The following is a 22,197-nucleotide window of genomic DNA, read 5'->3' as shown; positions in this document are numbered from 1 at the left end:
CCGGCCTCCCTCCCGGCCGGCCTGCCTCCCTCCCGGCCTGCCTGCCGGCCTGCCTGCCGGCCTGCCTGCCTCCCTGCCTGCCTGCCTGCCTGCCTGCCTGCCTCCCTGCCTGCCGGCCGGCCGGCCGGCCGGCTTCCCTCCCGGCCTGCTTGCCTGCCTGCCTGCCTGCCTGCCTGCCTGCCGGCCTGCCTGCCTCCCTGCCTGCCTGCCTGCCTGCCTGCCGGCCTGCCTGCCTCCCTGCCGGCCGGCCTGCCTGCCTGCCTCCCTGCCGGCCTCCCTCCCGGCCGGCCTGCCTCCCTCCCGGCCTGCCTGCCGGCCAGCCGGCCTGCCTGCCTGCCTCCCTCCCGGCCGGCCTGCCTGCCTGCCTGCCTGCCTGCCTGCCTGCCTGCCGGCCGGCCGGCCGGCCTGCCTGCCTGCCTGCCTGCCGGCCGGCCTCCCTTCCTCCCGGCCTCCCTCCCGGCCGGCCTGCCTCCCTCCCGGCCGGCCGGCCTGCCTGCCTGCCGGCCTGCCTGCCTCCCTCCCGGCCTGCCTGCCGGCCTGCCTGCCGGCCTGCCTGCCTCCCTGCCTGCCTGCCTGCCTGCCTGCCTGCCTGCCGGCCGGCCGGCCTGCCTGCCTGCCTCCCTCCCGGCCTCCCTCCCGGCCGGCCTGCCTCCCTCCCGGCCTGCCTGCCTGCCTGCCTCCCTCCCGGCCTCCCTCCCGGCCGGCCTGCCTGCCTGCCGGCCGGCCTGCCTGCCTGCCTCCTTCCCGGCCTGCCTGCCTGCCTGCCGGCCTGCCTGCCTCCCTCCCTCCCTTCCTCCCGGCCTCCCTCCCGGCCGGCCTGCCTCCCTCCCGGCCGGCCGGCCTGCCTGCCTCCCTGCCGGCCGGCCGGCCAGCCTGCCTGCCTGCCTGCCTCCCTGCCGGCCGGCCTGCCTGCCTCCCTCCCTCCCTCCCTCCCTCCCTCCCTGCCTCTATGTCCAACTAAAACATGAAGTCTGTGATGTGGGAGCTGTAGCCATCTGGTTCTTCCTATATCCCGATCACAGACCAAAGAACGATCTTTGCCATAGATTAGTGTTTTCAATAAATCATCTGTTCGATGGCTATCGATAAAGGACATTGTCAACTTTTAACGGCTGTGGACCCTGCTCCTGGGCACCCAGGGAAGCTAGGCTTTAACATTTACCAAGCTCCAAATGACCCTGTCAACCCCCAAAGTGTGTGCTCTGTTTCTGCCCTGAGCACACGTTGCATGTCCGCTTCATTTAAATAAACAACAACAAAAATGGATCAAAGGGGTGACTTGGCTGGCTGGCTCCCTCAGCTAGGTCAGGGGAGCGGGTGACTCTTCATTGCTGGGCTGTGAGTTCGGGCCTTATGTTGGGTGTGAAGAGGACATAAAAACAAAACCAATCGATCAGTCAGTCAGTCAGCTGAGAATTAAAAAGGAGCCTTCCAAACATACAGATGAGAAAATGGAAGAAAACCTCCCTGGATCCCCAAAGATTAAAGTCACACAGCTTTGCACATACTGAAAACAGAAAATAAACCCTGCAAAATTTTTCTGCCGTGTCTTTCGTCATTATACCTCGTAACAACAACAACAACAACAACAACAACAACAACGACAACTCCTCCTCCTCCTCCTCCTCCTCCTCCTCCTCCTCTTCCTCTTCCTCCTTCATCCATTCTATTTAAGAATTCCCAACACTGACAACTCTTATAAAGACCATCCAAGCACGGGACACAGAACTGCATTAGACCACATTCTTATGGCTACCAGACAGACATTAGAACTTCCACCCTTCGTGGTGACACCCCGAGCTCACTGATGAACTCTGCTTCCGAGTACTCTCGTGAAGCACACCACAAGCTCAGTCCGTGTTCACGGGACCACACTTAACAGATCGGGAACAGAACAGAACACACACCATACGGCGTTCACAGCAGCTGACGGAAGGCCAGGAGAAATACAAGTACCTCACACATCCAACTAATGGGGTTCTCTGAGAACAAAACTCTCTTTACGTCTTCCAACGTCTTCCAACGGGTGTGGATGTCCTTTGGATGCAGAAAACATTCGCACGTCATTTGCTATCGTTGCTCTCGGCACGCTCTTGCACCGAGGCCAAGGGACTGAGAGATGCATCTCGCCAGGTTAAAAAAAAATCTATCCATCGTGTGCCACCGCCACTGAGTGTCTGCACGCACTCTCTCCTTTTCTCACTCACACTAGCCTTTCGTACTTTGGCACCACTGTCGGTCGAACACGAGGATCAGAAAACACAAGGTTTCAGAAGTTCAAACAGCCTTCTGGTTCCATAGCACACCCTTGCATTCATAGCATGGATACGACTCCGTGAAATAAAGAGTAGTGGATATAAATGGGACACCCAAGGTCAAAGTCACAGCCTGTATGGTGTGAAGACGAATTCAAGAGTGAGAAAGCACGTAGACGGAAATATTCCTTCCTATGGCAGAATATTTACAGCACTGCTTTCAATGAAGTGCTTCTCCCGTAAACATTTGAAAGGAGATGAACGGCACAGATTCAATGAAGGCTTCATACTGTACTTCTGCATAGGAAGGGAGACAAGTGTCACAAACTACAAACGAAAGCAAAAAGACCAAACGCTGTGACACCATGATCTCCAAAAAGGAGGTTTTCCTGGGGGTGGGGAATTAATGTGGTGGGGTTCCAATTAACACAAGGAAAAAAGAATGTACTTATAATGAATGGGTTCCATAGTGAACACGCACAAAGAATTCACTTGACGAGTCCAGGGATACAATATTACAGGAGAAATCCTTTGATGTCCATTGTAGCCTGTGTGTGTGTGTGTGTGTGTGTGTGTGTGTGTGTGTGTGTGTGAGAGAGAGAGAGAGAGAGAGAGAGAGAGAGAGAACGAGAACCAATCAGGCAGTTGGTTCGCTTTCAAACACCTGATATTTCGACCCTTGATGTAACAAAACTTCTAAAATTCCTTTAGCTTTGCCTCTCTTTCTAAAGACAAATGTCAAAAACAGTGGTGAATATACTCCACGCTGAACGTACTGATTCTGAAAACTCTCAGTACGGATGGGTTTTATAATACACTTAACCATGTGTGGGGTGCTTGGTTGGCTCCGTCAGTTAAGTGTGTGACTGCGGCTCAGGTCATGATCTTACGGTTTGTGGGTTCGAGCCCTGCACCGGGCTCTGTGCGGACAGCCTGGAGCCTGCTTCGGATTCTGTGTCTCCCTCTCTCTCTCTCTCTGCTCCTTCCCCTTCCCACTCTGTCTCTCAAAAATAAATAAATGTTTAAAAAAGAAAGAAAGGAAAGAAAGAAAGAAAGAGAGAGAGAGAGAGAGAGAGAGAGAGAGAGAGAGAGAAGAGAAGAGAAGAGAAGAGAAGAGAAGAAAAAAAGAAATACACTTACCATGTGTTTAGAAAAATTTGAATTCCTACCAGTCTATACCTACCCCACTGTCTAAATTCCCCAGCTGGAAGATTTAGAATCTGTGCTTGAGCCAAAGCCTCCAGGAAAACCGCTGCCTGACTCTGCATTTGATGCGGGTCCCCAACCGATGGCCGCACCTGATTTAGAACCACTATCGGAGTTCTTTCCAGAACCAGGGACCCGAGGAGGTTCCTCGACACATGGCACATCGAAGTACCCTACGACCCAGCACTTTCACGACTAAGTACTTAGCCAAAGGATACAGGTCTGCTGTTTCCAAGGGGCACACGCACCTCAGTGTGCATAGCAGCACTATCAACGGTAGGCAAAGTATGGAAAGGGGCCAAATGTCCATCGACGGATGAATGGATACAGAAGAGGCGGTATCCATCTAACAACAGAGCAGTGCGCGGCCACCAGAGGGAATGAAGTCTTGCCATTTGCAAGTACCTGGATGGAACTGGAGGGTGTCATGCAAAGTGACATTTGTCCCTCAGAGAAACACATGTATCACAGGACCTCACCCGTGTGAGGACCTTCACTTCCCAAACAGAGGAACTCGGGAAGGGAAGGGAAGAAGGGAAGAAAAAATAACATACAAACAGGAAGGGGGACAAAAACGTAAGAGGCTCTTCCCTAAGGGGAACAAACAGAGGGTTCCTGGAGGGGGTTGTGCCGGGGCGGGGGCTGAAAGGGTGAGGGGTATGAAGGACTCTCCTCCTCAAACCACTGTTGCCCTATAGGCTAACTACCTTGGGGGTACATTGAAAAAATAAATTCAATAATAATATCAGAGAGGGCGAGGGCGAGGGCGAGGGCGAGGGCTACCTGATCATCTGCCAACGTCACAAAGGGAAAGTCCGGGAACCGTTTGGGAATGAAGCTGTCTACCGCTTCTCAGTCCTGGCAAAAGAACAGCTGCAGCTTATAGGCAGTCACGTCCCTCTGTAAGGCACCCGACAAACGCCTTCCTGCTTCTCAAAAGCTCATCTGGGCTTCGATGAGATTCAGGAAGTTTGCAGTCACCCCATCGTTCCTCGATCGCATGACTTTCACCTCGGTTTCCTATTACGTAAAACGAACACAGCCAAAGCCCTTTGAAGGACTAGTGTGAATATCTTTCCTGTCCTGAACCAGAAGAACCTCTCCAAAGCTACCAAAATATTCTTTCAGATCCTGTTCGGTTGTTTTCCACGGGAGACCCAACACTCTTAAATCGGACGTTTTCTGGATGGCTCTCTTCACTTTCACTGCTGAAGAAGCAGGCATCTGTCTCGTCCCTTTTTCTGTGGCTATCTTTGGGATAAGTTGACGACTGTCCGCTACCGGATTTCCCCAGCCAGCATCAGGGATGTGCAGGATGTGTTTGACCAGCCGGACACCTCTCATACACTGAGACGCTGGATTCCGGTAGTGCAGTCCACGTGCTGCCGACAAACTGGGCTGTCACTGTGGACAGCAGCACTGTCCCGTCGTCTTCCGATGGCATTTCAATGGGCTCGTCATTCTCATCTTTGGTCACCCGAGTACATTCAGACACCTGCTCTTATTTCTCTGCTAGGGTTCCGCTGCTAGGAAGCCTGACAGGGAACCCGAAGCGGCGAGGGATCCAGGAGCAGCCCAGCTACTGCTTCGCTCCCGCGAAATGGCCGCCTTGTAACTCTTTACGGAAGAGGAAAAAACACCACCGTGACCGCCACCATTTAATAACCTTGCTCTAAGTGTGGAGAAAGCAACCACCCATCCCCAAAAGGAAACTTGGGCAGGCTACACGTACAGGACATATGGAGCCTATACTTGCAAGTGCTTACTTACGTGGGAACATGGAAGGGTCGCCTGAGTCCCTGATGGCCCAGATGGGGTTCTTTGGAGGTGTCTGAATGAGTTTTCTTGTGTGCTCCCTTAGAGAAAGCTGGCCGTGAGACGACGCGGCCAGAAACTAGGAAGCCCTTTGGTTCCATCAGCGAAGCCCCGACTTTTGGGGAGGAACGGACGCTCACGGAGATATCCCGGGCCACATTTGGTTTGTGGGTTGCTGCAGCTTTTTTTTTTTTTTTTTTTTTTTTTTGGCTTCTTTGCGCCAAATTGGCTGTGTTCTCATTGGAAATGGAAAACACCTGCGCGATGGGATCCATCCGCGGTAATGCTCTCGTGCGATTGGATTTGTTTTTACAAAAGGGGGAGATTTGACCATTGGGTCTTTCGTGTCCTCTCCACAAATAGGAGTGAAACAAAGGCTGATGTTGGTTTGCATCTTGTTTGTGGATCTATGGCCACAGGTGTTATCCATGTGAGATGTTTTCTCTACCTCTGGATGCTATTGCTAACACCAATTTGTAAACGAGCTCCGTTAATGTGTTTCAAGGCAAGCTCTTGTAAACATTGGGCATTCTAACACTCGCGAGGATCAGAACAAACCCAAATGTGTTTCACATTCACGTGAACGGGGTGTGTGTGTGTGTGTGTGTGTGTGTGTGTGTGTGTGTGTGTGAAATTCTCTACATTCAGAGTTTTACTCCATAAGAAAGTTGCCTCACGGGAAGGGACACAATTGATGGCCCAGAGAGAGGAGAGATACAAATTGAACACACCTGCCCTCCCCGCTACACCCACACCCACACCCACACCCACAGACCCTTTCCCAATAGTCAGAAGAATGAGGAAGAGGAGGAAGGCAGACAGATGCCAGTGATCCTAAACCCACCCCTCCTCCTCCCCGAGCACAAGCGCCAAGATGGGTGCCCACCCCACGGCCTGCTCCTCCTTCACCTCTTCCACAGGGGGCTGAAAAGCAACTAGAGACAAAGCCACTTTTGCAGGAGGGGAAGACAGGAGACAGAGATGGAAGAAGAAGTAGGAGGTGGACGCGGACGCGGAGTTGGAGGCGCAAAAGAAAAAGATGAAAGACACACAAAAAGGTGAGTCCAAAACTTTAAATCTGCCTGGGGCCTGGCCGGCGGCTCCCTGGCCGCCTCCCCCTCCCCCTGTTTCTGCATCAGTTGGTGTGGCTCCAGTGATCTCCTAGGCCATCCCCGCTGGTGGGGCCTCCCGTGTGAGCCTGATGGTGGGGAAACAGATCGTTTGACTTTTTAGCGGACACGGGTGTGACGTCTTGGGTACTCAAGGCCATGGAAGGTTGATTGCTTACTTAAAATGGACATATTTTCGGAGCCGTCGATATCAAATACAATGCCGACAGTTAGGTTTTATTCTTGGTGGTGGTGGTTGTAAAATGGCTTGAATTTGGTGCTCTCTGCATGACAAGGCTTTGGGGTGGGCAGCTCCGGTCATGGCCTTGCTTCCGTCCCAATACTGACCCTGTAACTGTGGTCCTCAAAATATACATCTCTGTGACCTTTACAAACAACATAACCCGTTTTCTCCCTCGTTTTACAACAGGTATCAAAAACAAAATCAAAAAAACTTTACAGACACTTACGCCCTTCCTTGTTCCACTCAGACACGCACTCTAGGGTTCAGGCCCGGGGCAGGGGCCTAATCAGCTTTCATGTGACTTCAATTTATGACTTCACGGGTACCCGTTGCAGTTTGTCAGCAAAAAGTACTTCAAACGATGGTGATGGTCGATTTTGTCTCTCGCATACAGTGTTCGTGGGTGAATGTTGACAGGAGATAGGTTAAATACACAAAAATGTTTACTCGTAAACCTTTAAATTTTTTCCTTGTACCATTTATTTTTGAGAGAGAGAGAGAGAGAGAGAGAGAGAGAGAATGACTGAGAATGAATGTCAGCGAGGGAGGGGCAGAGACAGCGGGAGACACGGAATCCGAAGCAGGCTCCAGGCTCTGAGAGGTCAGCACAGAGCCCCACGCGGAGCTCGAACTCACGAGCTGTGAGATTGTGACCTGAGCCGAAGTCGGACGCTTAACCGACTGAGCCGCCCAGGAGTCCCTATTTGTAAACTTTTAAAATGGCTTCCCCAATCTTTCGTGACCTGCAACTTCAAAGCTTTGCTAAGTGAAGCGGTAAATTAGGTTCAATTCTTCGGACATCTGAGTCTTTTCCACAGAAGATAAAATACTAAATTGTGAATTACTAAACCTACGGCGTTTTCTTTTGTGTTTTTCTTTTGTTTTTTGTTTTGCTGTGTGTGTGTGTGTGTGTGTGTGTGTGTGTGTGTGTGTGGTCTTTGGCTTTATTCAGAAAAACTTAACAGTAAAGATACTTGGGTCTGTTAGTAAACAGGTTTCATCGTTTGTCGTTGTTGTTTTTTTTCCTTGAAGATTTGTTTTCCAGCCTATTTCTTTATTTTTAGGGGAGGGAGGGAGGGAGAGAGAGAGAGAGAGAGAGAGAAAGAGAGAGAGAGAGAGAGAGAGAGAGAGAGACACACACACACACACACACACACACACACACACACACTCAGAATGAGTCAGTGGGAGGGGCAGAGGATCCGAAGCGGGCTCTGCGCTGACAGCACAGACAGCCCAACGCATGGCTCAAACTCACGAACCGAACCGTGGGATCATGAGCTGAGCCGAAGTTGGATGCTTAACTGACAAAGCCACCCAGGCGCCCGTTTCATGACTTGTTAAAAATTGTACAGAAAAAGAAAAAAGAAACAAAACCGAACACCACAACGTATTTCTGAAAATGATGAGATACATTCGTACATTTGGCAGTGTAAAGAATTCTGGTGTGTGGGGGGCCTGGGTGGCTCAGTGGGTTAAGCGTCTGATTTCAGCTACGGTCATGGTTCATGGATTTGAGCCCTGAGCTGGGTTCTGCACTGACAGTGCAGAGCTCCCCTTTCCCCCCACCTCTCAAAATAAAGGAATTAACCTAAGAGGAAAAAAAGAACTCCATAAAAAAAAAAAATTAAAAAGAAGGCAGGCAGGCAGGTGGAAAAGAAGAGAGAAAAAACACAAAAGACTATATGGTCAATCGCTATTCTTGGTGTGTTTATGTCAATACTGAAGCCATGTCTGTTAACACTGGACTTATTTTACAAACAAATTAGTTTTCATTGGGCTATCTTTGACAGGAATGGAGGGGTCTCGATAGAAAAAGATTATATTTCAATAGCTCTTTGGTGGATGTTAAATTCTAGTTCTGGTTAATTAATTTTCTTTGACTGTTTGTTGTTTGCCTTTAAAACTGGGCTGGATCCTGAATCCTGGTTTCCTCCAATATCTGACTATGACTCTTCACACTCAGGCTTCCAATCCTCTCCCATCCTCTTATCTTACCATCCTGAAGAACTCAAATGGCCCTTTTCCCTGAAGCCCTGCAAAGGAAAGCTGAACAACTGGAGATAAACTTCAGAGAAATTGCCACAGTTGTAGACAATCTGTGTGCCTGTTGCTCTACGGGCCATTCAGAACGAGACATTTGCTGCTGTTGTGTTTTTGTTGTTTTTAAAGTAGGCTTCACCACGCCCAGTGTGGAGCCCAACTGGAGCCTTGAGCTCACGACCCTGGGATTGAGACCTGAGTGAAGAGCCAGACTTGAATACTGAACCTGAACCCACTGAGCCACTCAGGATCCCCCAAAATGAGACATTTGAACTACATGCCAGAAAAATCGGTCAGATTGCCCCCTGCCTGCTCACACTCCAGCTGAGGATGCTTCGAGCCTGGCATCTAGACACCTTCTCACTGACCACACTTGGGACTTAGACACTGGGTTTATAAGTTGTTCTAACCATTAACCCGTGGTTTTCTTTTCTTTCTGTAGAAATACCTCTTATTAGTTACCTGATTGCTGAACGAGGCAGAGTCAAAGCTAGTTCACGAACACTTGCTGCACCTGTATTAGCTCCTCTTTAGAAATAAGAACCCACATTTTCTTTGTATTTTTATAAGTTTCTTAATATTTACTTTTGAGAGGGGGTGGGGGGAGGGAGACCCATAATCTGTAGCTGGCTCCAGGCTCTGAGCTGTCCGCACAGAGTCTGATGCGGGGCTCGAAATCACGAATGGCGAGATCCTGACCGGAGCCAGAGTCCGATGCGTAACCCACGGAGCCACCCAGGTGCCCCAGCAATAAAAGCCCACATAAACAGGGGCACCTGGATGGCTCAGTCGGTAGAGCGCGTAGCTCTCGATCTTGGGGTTGTAAGTTCGAGCCCAACGTTGGGTGTAAAGGTTACTTAATAAGATTAAAAAAAACATAAAAGTAAAATCAGACAGCAATTCACTTGGGTACAGTAAGAGGCCCTTGACCACCACAACCTTCCCCTTCGCGCCCCCCGCCCCCCCAAGGTGGTTATAACATTGGGTTTGACTATACTGTTACTATTTCTTAGAATACACTTGGGGAGAAAACTCAGGATATGATGCAGTACCAAACTATGCAGAAAAATATCCAAGATCTCAGATAGGAACTATCTCTGATACCCACCCCCACCCCCACCCCCACCCCCACCCCCAATTAGCACAAGGGAGCAAAAGTTGTGCCCTGCACCCTGTCAAATCCTTCCCTTCCAAAGCCCCTGCCACACCCTAATTCGGCTTGAAATAGTTTCAGAAGGTGGCCCCCCACCCCTGTTCCATAAAAGTGGAACGAGGGATTGACAATGGAAACTTATAAAGGGGAAGAAAACTTTACACCTCTGACTCCATGTTGCTTCGATTCCCTTCACAACCTCTGTGTAGCCCTGCACCTCGGCCTGTGACAGGTGAGATTTACAGAAACTGTTCTCACCGGGGGAGATAAACGGATAGCCCGAGCCCGAGCCATCACCCATCATCGTCCCCATTCCTTACCATTGGGAAATGATCCAAACTCCAGAGGCTGGGGGTGAGTGTGGGGGGCGGGGAGTGGGGAGTGGGCAATTGAAACTGTGCCACGGAGGGTTAAGGAGGCTGACGCTCGCTCTCTCTCGCAGACAACCTAAATCTTGTTCTTCAGAGAACTATTTGCCCCTAATCAGCTATTGTGTCTTTTCAGGTCCCACAGACAAACTCTAGCTGTCTCTGAAGAGGCCTGGACTCAAGGTCCACCGATATGCTTGCAGCCTATAAGCCAGCACAGCCCTGAGAGAAAGAGCCTAAGTCGCCATCCAGGTTATACCAGCTCTCGGGGCATACCCACAGCCCCTTCTCCGTGTCCTAAGGTAACCTGCTGACATCAGGGACTAAATGTTGCCTCGTTCTCATGTGAAGTCTCCGCCCCTAAGTAAACCTGGGGATATGCATGACAGGTATGTTTCCTCAATGTGGGTGCTCCATCTTTCCTCATCAATAATCACAGATGTGCCTTCCCTTGTATCAACAGGTATGTAAAGGATTCTTGGGATGTCATTCTTTTGTCAATTCAAGTCTATTCCAATGTTGCACTGGCTCCTTCAAATTGTCCTTGTTGAAAGTGTGTTGCTGTCCCTGTCTCTCTGTTAAAAATGCTTTGCCAAATACAAAGGCAGACCATCTGAGCCAAGCACATGAACTATGTCTGCTGGTCAATGGAACTTACAGAGAACATACGTCACTTTTGAGTTTCCCACCATTTATGTTACAATACGTTCGCCCCAACGAGGAACCCTAGGTGGTTCAAAGACACATATGTGTGCTTACACACACACACACACACACACACACACACACACACTCACTCACTCTCATACCCAGCAAGGAGGGACACACCCAGGGCCTACAAGACAGTCACCTGGCACTGAGGGACATAAAAACATCAAGTTGATCATCCGTGATTTCTGAGGAAAGATTATCGACCAAGACGGGGAAATGATAAAGGAAATCCTAAACTTTTAATGTTGGTGGTCTCCCAGGGAAGCTATATATGTAATATTTACCGAGGTCAAAGGGACTCTAGAAAACCTCAAAGCATGAGCTCTTTTTCTGTCCTGAGCACAGATTGTATGTCTGGTTTGTTTAAAAAAAAAAAAATTTTTTTTTTAAACATAACTAACTAAAAAAGGGGGCTTCCAAAGGGGGCTTATAAAGAGGAGGGAAACAAAAGAAAACAATACAAAAACCTTCCTGGTCGCCATAAGATTGAAGTCATACAGCCTTGAACATACTAAAAACAGAAGATAAAGTCCGTAACTTTCTGGAATGTGTTCTTTCTCCTCATGGTGATTCCTAACATCTGCGCCCCCCCCCCCCGGCCCCGTGCCCTGTTTATCCTTTTTTTTTTTTTTTTTTTGTAAGCTGTATGTATGCCCAATGTGAGGTCTTCCCCAGATGACTGACTTGTTTGTGAGATTGCATATCCCCGTCAGCCCTCCTAACTTGGGCTCCAATGAAACTCTTTTCCTTCCTCTTTAAAATTGTTTTTAAAAGGCTCATTCATTTTGCATCGACATAGGGTAAATGCTATAAAAGGTAAACAAGACATAGTGAGGGGACAAACTGGGAAAGGTGGACAGCGTTTAAAAGATGCTTTTAAATGCTACACTTCTTCCTGCCTTTCCTTCACAGGTAGGACAGCACCTACACGTACTGTCGTTGGCAATGGTCATCGGCCTAGAGAGGAAGAAACCATTCCATAGTTTTCCACACGGCGGATGAGAAGGCCCCTCGGACCAAATCCAGGAACTCCCTTACTGTGAGCCAAGGACCGGTGTTTTGTCGTTTTCCTTTCAGATGTGGTTAGAAGTAGAAGTAGACATCACCTACAATTGAGAATTTTCACCATATATAAGCGTAGAGGCTCAGTGGTATTAGGTGCAACATTCACGTCCTCCTCGTTGCGTTCTCTCTTTCCATTCCATTTGTTGTAGTGTTTTAAGATTTATGTTTTTATTTTTTTAATTTTTTTTTAATATATGAAATTTATTGTCCAATTGGTTTCCATACAACACCCAGTGCTCATCCCAAAAGGTGCCCTCCTCAATACCCATCCACCCACCCTCCCCTCCCTCCCACCCCCCATCAACCCTCAGTTTGTTCTGTTTTTAACAGCCTCTCTTATGTTTTGGCTCTCTCCCACTCTAACCTCTTTTTTTTTTTTTTTTTTTTTCTTCCTTCCCTTCCCCCATGGGTTTCTGTTAAGTTTCTTAGGATCCACATAAGAGTGAAACCATATGGTATCTGTCTTTCTCTGTATGGCTTATTTCACTTAGGCATCACACTCTCCAGTTCCATCCACGTTGCTACAAAAGGCCCTATTTCATTCTTTCTCATTGCCACGTAGTATTCCATTGTGTCTATAAACCACAATTTCTTTATCCATTCATCAGTTGATGGACATTTAGGCTCTTTCCATCATTTGGCTATTGTTGAGAGTGCTGCTATAAACATTGGGGTACAAGTGCCCCTATGCATCAGCACTCCTGTACCCCCTGGATAAATTCCTAGCAGTGCTATTGCTGGGTCATAGGGTAGGTCTATTTTTAATTTTGTGAGGAACCTCCACACTGCTTTCCAGAGCGGCTGCACCAATTTGCATTCCCACCAACAGTGCAAGAGGGTTCCCGTTTCTCCACATCCTCTCCAGCATCTATAGTCTCCTGATTTGTTCATTTGGGCCACTCTGACTGGCGTGAGGTGATATCTGAGTGTGGTTTTGATTTATATTTCCCTGATGAGAAGCGACGTTGAACATCTTTTCATGTGCCTGTTGGCCATCCGGATGTCTTCTTTACAGAAGTGTCTTTTCATGTTTAAGATTTATGTTTTTAATGTTTACTTATTGGTTTAAGGGGGGGGGGGTGGGAGGGAGGGAACCCCAAGCAGGCTCCGCACTGTCCGTGCGAGAACCCAACGCAGGGCTTGGTCTCACGAACCCTGAGATATGACGTGAGTCAAAATCAAGCGTGGGATGCTTCACCCACTGAGCCACCCAGGCACCCCACCCATTCCATTTGTTTTAAAGACACAAACGTTGCAAACGTGTTTTTTTTTTTCCAACTTTTATTTATTTTTGAGATAGAGAAAGAGCATGAATGGGGGAGGGTCAGAGAGAGGGAGACACAGGTTCTGAAGCAGGCTCCAGGCTCTGAGCTGTCAGCACAGAGCCCGACGTGGGGCTTGAAACTCACGGACCGTGAGATCATGATCTGAGCCCAAGTCGGACACTTATCCGACCGAGCCCCCCAGGCGCCCCACAACCTTTTTTATTTTTTTTAAAGTTTGTCCATCCATGCCTTCATTCCTTCATTCATTTTTCACATTCTCTTCACTCGATGTGGGACTTGAAGTCACAACCCTGACAGAGGTCAAGAGTCCAAGAGTCGCATGCTCTTCTGAGTGAGCCAGCCAGGAGCCCCTTCCATTCCATGATTTGAAACAACCCCAGGATCCTGACTCAGACTCCCAAATTGACGGATGAGAGCCCCACCCACGCCCTCTAGGCCATCTGTGGGGCTGTTTCATGTGTGTCCATCTTCCTTCCTCCTTTTAGTGGCACGTCAAAGGTTGCGTGTGAAACAGCCAGTGACTGTGGAATGAAACTGTACTCCGTTTCCCTTTGGAAGCAGGTGGGAGAGGGAGGACAGGTCAATGGCTAATCAATAGAGTGTTAGTGTTGCTTTACAGGAGTGTGCCCGCTGGGACCATCACCCGGGGTCACAATTGTCCCCTGTCAGGCCTCCCTCACCCTCTATCCCTTATTGCTCCATGCCTGTGTTTGGCCTCTGAACCCTAAGACCCCACCATCACGTGTTTCATGCCACCCCCTAACTCTGACTCGGCAGTCCACGCCACGCACACACCATGCCGCTCGCTCGCTCGCTCGCCCGCCAACTCTCCTTACCCTTCCACGTACCTGCACCCCCACCCCTGGAAGGCATTATAGTAAGATATCATCCTCCACATCCATGATTCTCAAACGGTTTATTGAGGTTTCCTGGGTTAGGAAAAGGAGGGGACTCTCTTTCTTCCAGAGAAGGCAAGTTCTTCAGACATCATCTTCTCCCCTCCCCCCTTCTCTCCCCCCCCCCTTCTCTCTTCCCCCCCCCCCCCCTTTCCTCCCTTTCCTCCCAGTAGTTCAGAAATTTCAGCCTAAGGGTTGGGGGAGTTGAAGAAAGCCATTCAATGGAGAGAAGCCCCAGGCTCAGACTTTAACAGAAAGCTTTCTGCATTTGAACGAAGGGGTTGAATGAGGCCGATTAGAATGAATCGCCCTGAACCTCCCTTCCACTGCCACTCCCATCCCCGCCCCCACCCCTGCCGCACCCCCACCCCCCACTCCCACCCCCCACGAGTCCTCCAGTGGTTTGGGGAACTGAAGGCTGCGGGTGGGCAGGGGGTGGGGGCGCGTGCATCCTAAGCGGCAAAGTAGGCCCCTGGTCCACAGGAAAAATACAAAGTCTATGTACCGAAATCTGTTGCGTCTGTATACGCCGATAATGACACCGCAGAAAGACAAATTAGAAAAGAAAAGAAGAGAAAAGAAAAGAAAAGAAAAGAAAAACAAAACAACCCCCCAAAAACAATCCCACTTACAACGGTACCAAAAATAATAATGAAGACCACGAAAAGAAATAAAGGAACAAAGAAACATCCGGGCACGAGCGAGCGGGTCTCCCTGTACGTCAGCTACGTTAGAGGGTCCCTCTCCTAGAGGCCCCTTCAGCTCAACGGTGGGCTGCGGTGTCCCTGTCTCTAGCCCGATTCATCTTGGTGCGAGGACCCTAAGTGGCCAAGCAGGCCCCCGGTCCACGGGAAAAATCATGCTCTGGGTCCAGCGGAGTTGTGTGTCTCGGGCACAGCGGTCAAGGGGTTGGCGAGATGTGTGTGGAGGAGAGGAGGTATCTGTTCCGGGGCCGCCCTCCCGGGCACCGCTCTGGCTGAGAAGAGGGCAGTGGGGCGCGGCCTGGACCTGGACGACAGTTACTGCCTGCTCCTGGGCTGAGGGCTGAGGGTAGTGGGGCAATGCCCACGCTGGCTCCTGTGACGCAGTTCGTCCTGGGCACCTTCTGTGGTTTCTGTGCAGGTGCCGGTTGCCGTGATGACCGAGGAGGCTAAACTCCTCTCTCCGCCTGGTTGTTCAGACGCCCGATCCTCCCGTGTTCTCGGTACGTGGACTGACCCGCCACCCTCCCATGCCACCAGACCCCTTGTGCCAATATCTCCTGTTTCAGAGTGCTTTCGCCTTGTCCGGAAAGTAAACAAACAACACTCGCAGATACCCACCCCGCGAGAGAACAAAGAGACGTCCGGCCCCGAGCGAGCGAGTGGGTCGCCCTTGTGCCTCAGTGTACTTTAGAGACTCGGTCTCTTAGAGACACCTGAAGCTCAACGATGGGTTGCGGTGTCCCTCCCTGTCTCTGGCCCGGTTCCATCCCCGGACGAGTCCCACAGTCTCTTTGCACGACGACGACGACGACGACGACGACGACGACGACACCACCGCTCGCTCACGTGAGCCGGAGGCAACGTGCTAACGGGACCGGAGGGTGGCACTGTGGATTCAAAGTGACCTACGCGCCGAAGCGTCTGTAAACGTGGTGTCCAGAAACCTTGGACGTTGCCGTGCCCTGGATGAAATCGTCGCTCTGGAGACTCGGGCACGTGTCGCCCACCTTCTCTACGTTCTTCCTACCTTTAGCCTCCCTGTGTGTGTTTGCCCGACATCTTGCCTGATGGTTCACGGAGGAATGAGACACCCATCCGGCAAGAGCTGATGCTCCACTCACCACGGCACATGACTGACGGAAAAGAATACGCACGGGCCCGCACTCATCTTACCCTTCGTTCTCCACCGTGTCAGAAAAACATGTGGCCTGCCTTCCTCCTGTCCAAAGCCAAACTGGAAGGAAGACTTAGATGTAAAGGAAACGTTAGAGAAGCTTTCAAAAAGTAGCAGCAAGCAAGCAAGCAAGCAAGCAAAGTAAACCACCCACCCCTACCCTCCTGCCCAGCAGGTGCAAGAAGCGTGCGCGGAGCACTCTCCTCCTTTTCTCCCTGGAGGTTCCCCCCCCCCCCCCCCCCCCAGGATGTCTTTCCTACGCCACCAGGGGAGTGACATTCTTATCCTCAAGGACAGGAGGAGAAGTGGAGAGAATTCTAGAGGAGAAAAGATCTTGGTTGGTTGGTTTCGTTGGTTTTAAAATCCTCCTCATCCTTTAGCCTCCCCATGTAGTTCAGTTAGTCGTCCACCGTCGCTTCTCCTTGTTCAACCCAATATACAAGCGTTGAGGTCTGGCCACTTCTCAGGGTCTTGGTTTACCTCAGGAGGGGCTCTACCTGTCACGTGAAACTTGTAGGAAATCAATGTGTCAGCTCCTTGTACGGTTAGCCTGTCTCGTGTCAGTGTCACCCTCAGGGTCACCTGCAAACCCTAAGAGGGTGGAGGCATAGGGTGTGTCTCGGTGACACCTTCCTTCTCCCTGCCGGCCCCCCCCCCCCCCCCCCCCTTTGGACTGTAGGGTCCTCTGGGAACCGGGACATTTTTAGTGAGTGGCTATTAACTCCTTCCGTTCTCCATCTCCCGCCGCCGCCGCCGCCGCCGCCGCCGCCGCCGCCGCCGCCGCCGCCGTAGTAGTAGTGTGTTTATTGAGGACAGTAATGGTGAAAGCCATATTCTTGTCGCTTGCCACGCCGTGCACTTGCACCCATGTTCCCCGTAGCTGTTTGTGGTCTTTGGACTTCGTCGTGGCCCCGTGCGACAAAGGACTTTGCTTAAGCTTTATCCGTGGTCGTTCGTTTATCCATCACCCCCTTTCTGCCCCCCCCCGCAGCTTGGTTTGTAATGTTTCCGAGAGAGACGTTCCCCCGCTTGACCCGACAGAATAAAAATGGCTCGTCCGGGGGCGCCTGGGGGGCTCGGTCGGTTGAGCGTCCGACTTCGGCTCACGTCATGATCTCGCGGTCCGTGGGTTCAAGCCCCGCGTCGGGCTCTGTGCTGACAGCTCAGAGCCTGGAGCCTGGTTTGGATTCTGTGTCTCCCTCTCTCTCTGACCCTCCCCCGTTCATGCTCTGTCTCTCTCTGTCTCAAAAATACATAAATGTTAAAAAATTAAAAAAAAAAAAAAAAAAAAAAAAAGGCTCGTCCGTCCGTTGTTGTTCTGGGAGTACTCTCTCGCGTGGTTTCGGTTTGACCGTCCGTCTCCCTCCCTCCCTCCCTCCCTCCCTCCCTCCCTCCCTCCCTGCCCGCCGAAATGTGTCTAAGTCCTCCCTCCCGGGAGCGCGGGCGCCGCCTGGGCCGCTCTGGGCCGCCCGTGCCTCACGGGCGCCCGCGGCCCGCCCGGTGTGTGCGGGGAATTTTCCGCGCACGTCCGCCTCGGCCGGCCGGGGAGTCGAGTGGCCGGTCTGCCCCGCCCTTTCCAGCGGCAGCCGCCCCGATGCATTTTTCGAGTGTCCCTTGGGCTGCCGGGGTCGCGCCGTGCCGGCCGGGAGCTCCCGAGGCGGACGCCCTCCGCCGGCCTGGGACCGAGAGGCGGCATCCGGAGTGGGCCGGGACGAGATCGGGCGGCCGGGCCGCCGGCTGTGCGCCCTCACGTCCCCGAGATCGCGAGCTGTCCCCGCTGACGTTTCGGTCGGTTGTCGGGCGCCACCTGGCGGCCGCTTTTATATAGCGTTTCCCCTCCGGAGCGTCGGCGACGTCGGCAAGGGATGCGATTTGGTCGCGGTGTCCGGGGCGGAGTTCCAGAAGGCCGGCGACGTTGGCGTGATCGTCCCCGCTGTCGTCGGGGCGCCGGCGGCTGGTGCACTTGCCGGAGATTGAACCTCCGGGTATATGGGGGAGTAGTGGCGGCGCTCCCTGGGAGCGAGCTGGGGTGGGGGGCTGCCCGGACGGGTCGACCAGCACCCGCCGGTGCTTTCCTCCCCCAACCCCTCGACCGCGGGGACCGCGGGGACCTCCCGGGGCCGCCACCCGGAGACTGTGGCCACGTCGGTCGCTCGTCGGTCCTTCCCTGCCAGGCGTCTTTTGTCTTCCCTCCCGCGTCGCGGTCGGGCCGGGCTGGGCCGGGCCGGGCCGGGCTGGGCCGGTGAGGACCGTCCTGAGCCTTGAGGGGAAGCCCGCGGAGGGCGCCGTGGGCCCGGGAGGGGGCACGCGTGGGGCTCCCGGTCGTTGGACCCGATTTTCTCCCCAGATTTTCCGAGGCCCGCTGCGGAGTTGGGGACCGGGCCGGGCCGCGAGGGGAGGCCCGTATAGGGCGCCAACGCCGGCGCGCCCGCGATCCCCGTTGAGGTCCCGCCGTCGGGGGCGCCTCCGCGGAATTCAACCCCCCCCAAAACAGTCCCAGCCGGGGGTCGGGGACTGGCACGGGGCCGGTCTTGCGAGGGCCGGGGAGGCTTCCGCAGGCGACAGCGCGGAGTGTTTTATTTTTCTAAGTCCCGACCAGGAGACGACCCGTGCACGGGCGAACGTGTAACGGGGCAGGGCCCTACCCGGCCAGCCCCTCCCCTCCCAATCCCGCGATTCCCTGGTCGGTCGGTCGGTCGGTCGGTCGGTCCTGGGGTCGACCAGATGGCCCCCGGGGACTTCCGGGGGGGGGGGGGTTGCTTGGCGGCGATGGGAAGATGCTTGGGGCCCGTGGCCGGGCCAGGGTCCCAGAAGGTCCCAGTGACCTGTGGCTCGGCCCCGCCTGCCAACGCGGTTATTTTTGTCTCCTCAAAGGAGTGCTTTTTGCTGCCAGGTAGGTGCTGACACGTTCTGATGTGGCGGTTGTCATCCTGTAAGAGAGACTTGGGCCTCGTCGTCGCTGGCGTGGCTCCGGGCTTGGTGGTGACGCTGAGCCGGACCCGACTCCGCCCTTGCCTGCCTGCTTGCTCGAGCCGTCTGCCTTGGGCCTGCGTGCCGGCTCTTGTGCATCCAGGTGTGGTCCAGGCTGTGGTGCCACCTCCGGTCTCTGGCACCCGAGGGCAGCGTGGGGAGGCGGCGTGGGTCTTCTACCCTGTGCGCCCCCCGCTGCGGGCACCCGGCCGCGGTCGTGACAAACCCACCCTTGCAAGGCTCCGTGCCGCGTGTCAGGCGTTCCCCTTTTCCCTTGTGGGTTGTCCGGCTGCCTGTTCCCTGGGAGAGGTGGGGGAGGGGTGCTGGCGAGGCTGAAGCAGGCCCTCCTCTGGTCGCTGTCCTCGCTGGGCGTTTCCCCAGCCCCCCCTCACCCCAGGACTGCCTTGTGTTGGCGGTAACCGATCGATGTGGTGATCTCGCGCTCTCCCGGGCCGGGCCTAAGCCGTGTCAGACGAGGGACGGACACTCCTGGCGGGTGGGGGCCGCTCTTCTCGTTCTGCCTGCGGGCCCCATGCTCCTCCTTCCCGCCTGTGGGCGGTGCAGGGGGGTGCAGAGGGGTGCGGACTCCGGCCCGACCCCGGCCTCCCGTGGCTTGCGGGACTGGGGTCAGCTGACGCAGCGGACACTCTCGCTGGCCTCTCCTGGCTGTGTGTGGTGGGTGGCCTCCTCCCCGTGGTGGGGGGGGCCGCACCCGATGCCACGCTGCTCACCGCCTGGGCGTGCTGAGCGCGTGGCGCCTGGCCCTCCGTGGTGCCCCTGGAGCGCTCCAGGTCGTCTCAGGTGCCTGAAGCCGAGTGGTGGCGCCGTTCCCCTGTTCCCAGCGGACCCCCTTTGGGTCGCCGCCGTTGGCGGAGATGCCCGAGGTGGGCGGGTGGCAGAATCGGTGAAGGGAGGCACACCCGTTCCCCCTGCTGTGGGGAGCGGGCGCCTTGTCGTCCCCCGCCCTGCAACGGCCGCTGTTGCCCGGAGGGGTGTGGGGGACTGACTTGGTGGGGCGAGTTTGAGTGATCGTGGCGGGCCGAGCCGGCGCCGTGGCGCTTGGCCAAAACCCCCTCTGAGCGAGGACTTGTCGGTTTCTTGCCCAGCGCGTTGCTGCTGGTGTTTCGCCTCGGTTTTTCTCGGGCCTCACCTGGAGGCGCGGCGCTCCTTCCGGGCGGTGACACGAGCAACCGCGCGCGTGGGGAAGGCAGGCGGCCCTCGTTGTGGGCCCTGACCGCGAATGCTCTGGAATGCCCTGTGTCAATCCGTTGCCGTGGACCTTTCTCCCCCCGCCCCGGGTCCTGGCGGCCCCGGGAAGAAACGCCTTTTGTTTGGCGGGTCCCGATGGGGGGACGTGGGGGGCGACGCGCCCTTGGTGAGAAAGCCTTCTCTAGCGATCCGAGAGGGTGCCTTGGGGTACCGAAACCCCCCAGTCGCTGCCCCTCCTGTGCGCGTAGTGGCCACCCGTGTTGGGGGTGACTGCATGCCCTTGTGCGTGTTAGGCGGAGCCTTCTCTCCCGCGCGAGAGGAGGTCTGTCGGCCCCGCGGTGGGGCCGAGCGCCGCTCTTCGCCTACCGCGGCCTGCGCCTCCCCCCTCTGAGTCGGGGGAGGGTCACGCCAGGCCTGGCCGGTGTCCGGCGCCGGGGCCCGTGCGCCTCGGGCGTGTGGTGTGCGAGCGCGCGCGCACGCGCGCGGTGTCCCCCCGCTTCTCCCGTGGCGGTGTGTGTCCCGAGGGGCTTGGGGCGTCCCTGCGCGCCCCGCCCCCCCTGCGCCGCGCGGGCGGCGGCTGTCTCCCGCCCGCCCCCGTTCCGGGCTCGCCGCTGGCGGGTGGCGCGCGGGCGCGGGTCGGGGCCGCCTGGCTTCGGGAGGCGCTTCCCTGGGGTGTGGCTCCGGGATGGACCGATCGGATGGAGGTTGGAGACGGGCTCCCGCGGCGGGGGTCCCGTGGGTCCGGACCCTAGGGCCGTGTGTTGTGGGGCGGGGCCTGGCTCGTGGGGAGGCTCGCTAAGGGTGCTGAGGCCGGCTGGCGCCGCGGGCGTCGCGGGACCGCCCTCGTGCTGGTGGCGGTGGGATCCCGCGCACGTTTACCTGGTGGCCTGGCTCGCGTCTCCGTTGGCGCGCCCTTCCCCGAGCCCGTGCCCTCCTCCGCGTGCGTGCTCTCTGGTCCTCGCTTCGTGCGTGTGCTGCCCCCCTCCCTGCCGCCTCCGGCCCACCTCCCGTTCTGTGCTGCTTTTGTTTCCCCGTCTCGGCTTGGACGACCGAGCGCCGCGTCCGCCCCTTCTCCTCTCCCTCCCCCGTCACCGTGTCGGGCCCGAGACCAGGCCTCGCCGTTTGTCGGGTGCCCGCCCCTCCCTTGGGCCGCCATGGCTCTTGGGGGGCCGGGTCCCGGGCGGAGTGCTGTCGGGCCCCACTCGTGTGAGTGAAGGAAGGGGGGAAGAAGAGAGAAAGGGGCGCCGGCTGCGCGCATCGGGGGTCCGGCTGGGGCGGGGCGCGGGTGGTGGGTCGCCGCGCGTGCGGGAGAGCGTTCCAGGGGCCGGTCGCGCGGCTGCTGCGGGTGGCAGGGCCCCGGAGGGCCCTCTGCGAGGGTTTGCCCCAGGGTTCGCCGAGGGGGTGGGCCGGGTCGGCGTCCGGGGGTGCCACGGGACCGCCCTTGTGCTGGAGGCCTCGGGCGGTGGGACCCCGTGCGCACCCCGGTGGCGACTTGGCTCTGCCCCCTCGAGGCGCCTGGTTGGAAACCCGTGGGGCTCCCTTGCCGTTGGCCCGCGGTCCTGTTCCCCGTCGCTCTTTGCCGGCGCCTCGTTGCCCTTGCCGCCAGGCGTCCGTGTCGTGGCCTCCTCCGTTCGGCTACCAAACCCGGTGGCGCGCTCTGGTGTGTGGGCGCTTCCCGGGCCCGCTGCGGCCTCCTCTCCGTGTCCGCCGCCACCGTCCGGCCCGGCGGCGGTGTTGTGTGCAGACGGGGGGGGGGATCGTCCGTCCCCTTCCTCCGCCGTGCCCCCCCCACCCCCCGCTCTGGCGCGCGCGCGCCTGGGCGTGGGGCGGGTCCCGGCTTGTCTGTCGTTGGCTGCCCTGCGACCGCGCGCCCGCCCCCCCGGTGGAGGGGTGCCCGGGTCTCGGCCCGGCCCCCGCCCCGCGTGAGCGTGTGCGCCGGCCTGCTGTGCCAGCCTCGGCGCGACCTGTCCCGGGGCTCCGTCCCTCGCT

Source organism: Prionailurus viverrinus, unplaced genomic scaffold (genome assembly GCF_022837055.1).
Source record: "Prionailurus viverrinus isolate Anna unplaced genomic scaffold, UM_Priviv_1.0 scaffold_149, whole genome shotgun sequence".
Taxonomy (NCBI): domain Eukaryota; kingdom Metazoa; phylum Chordata; class Mammalia; order Carnivora; family Felidae; genus Prionailurus; species Prionailurus viverrinus.
Note: the sequence above shows the minus strand (reverse complement) of the source record.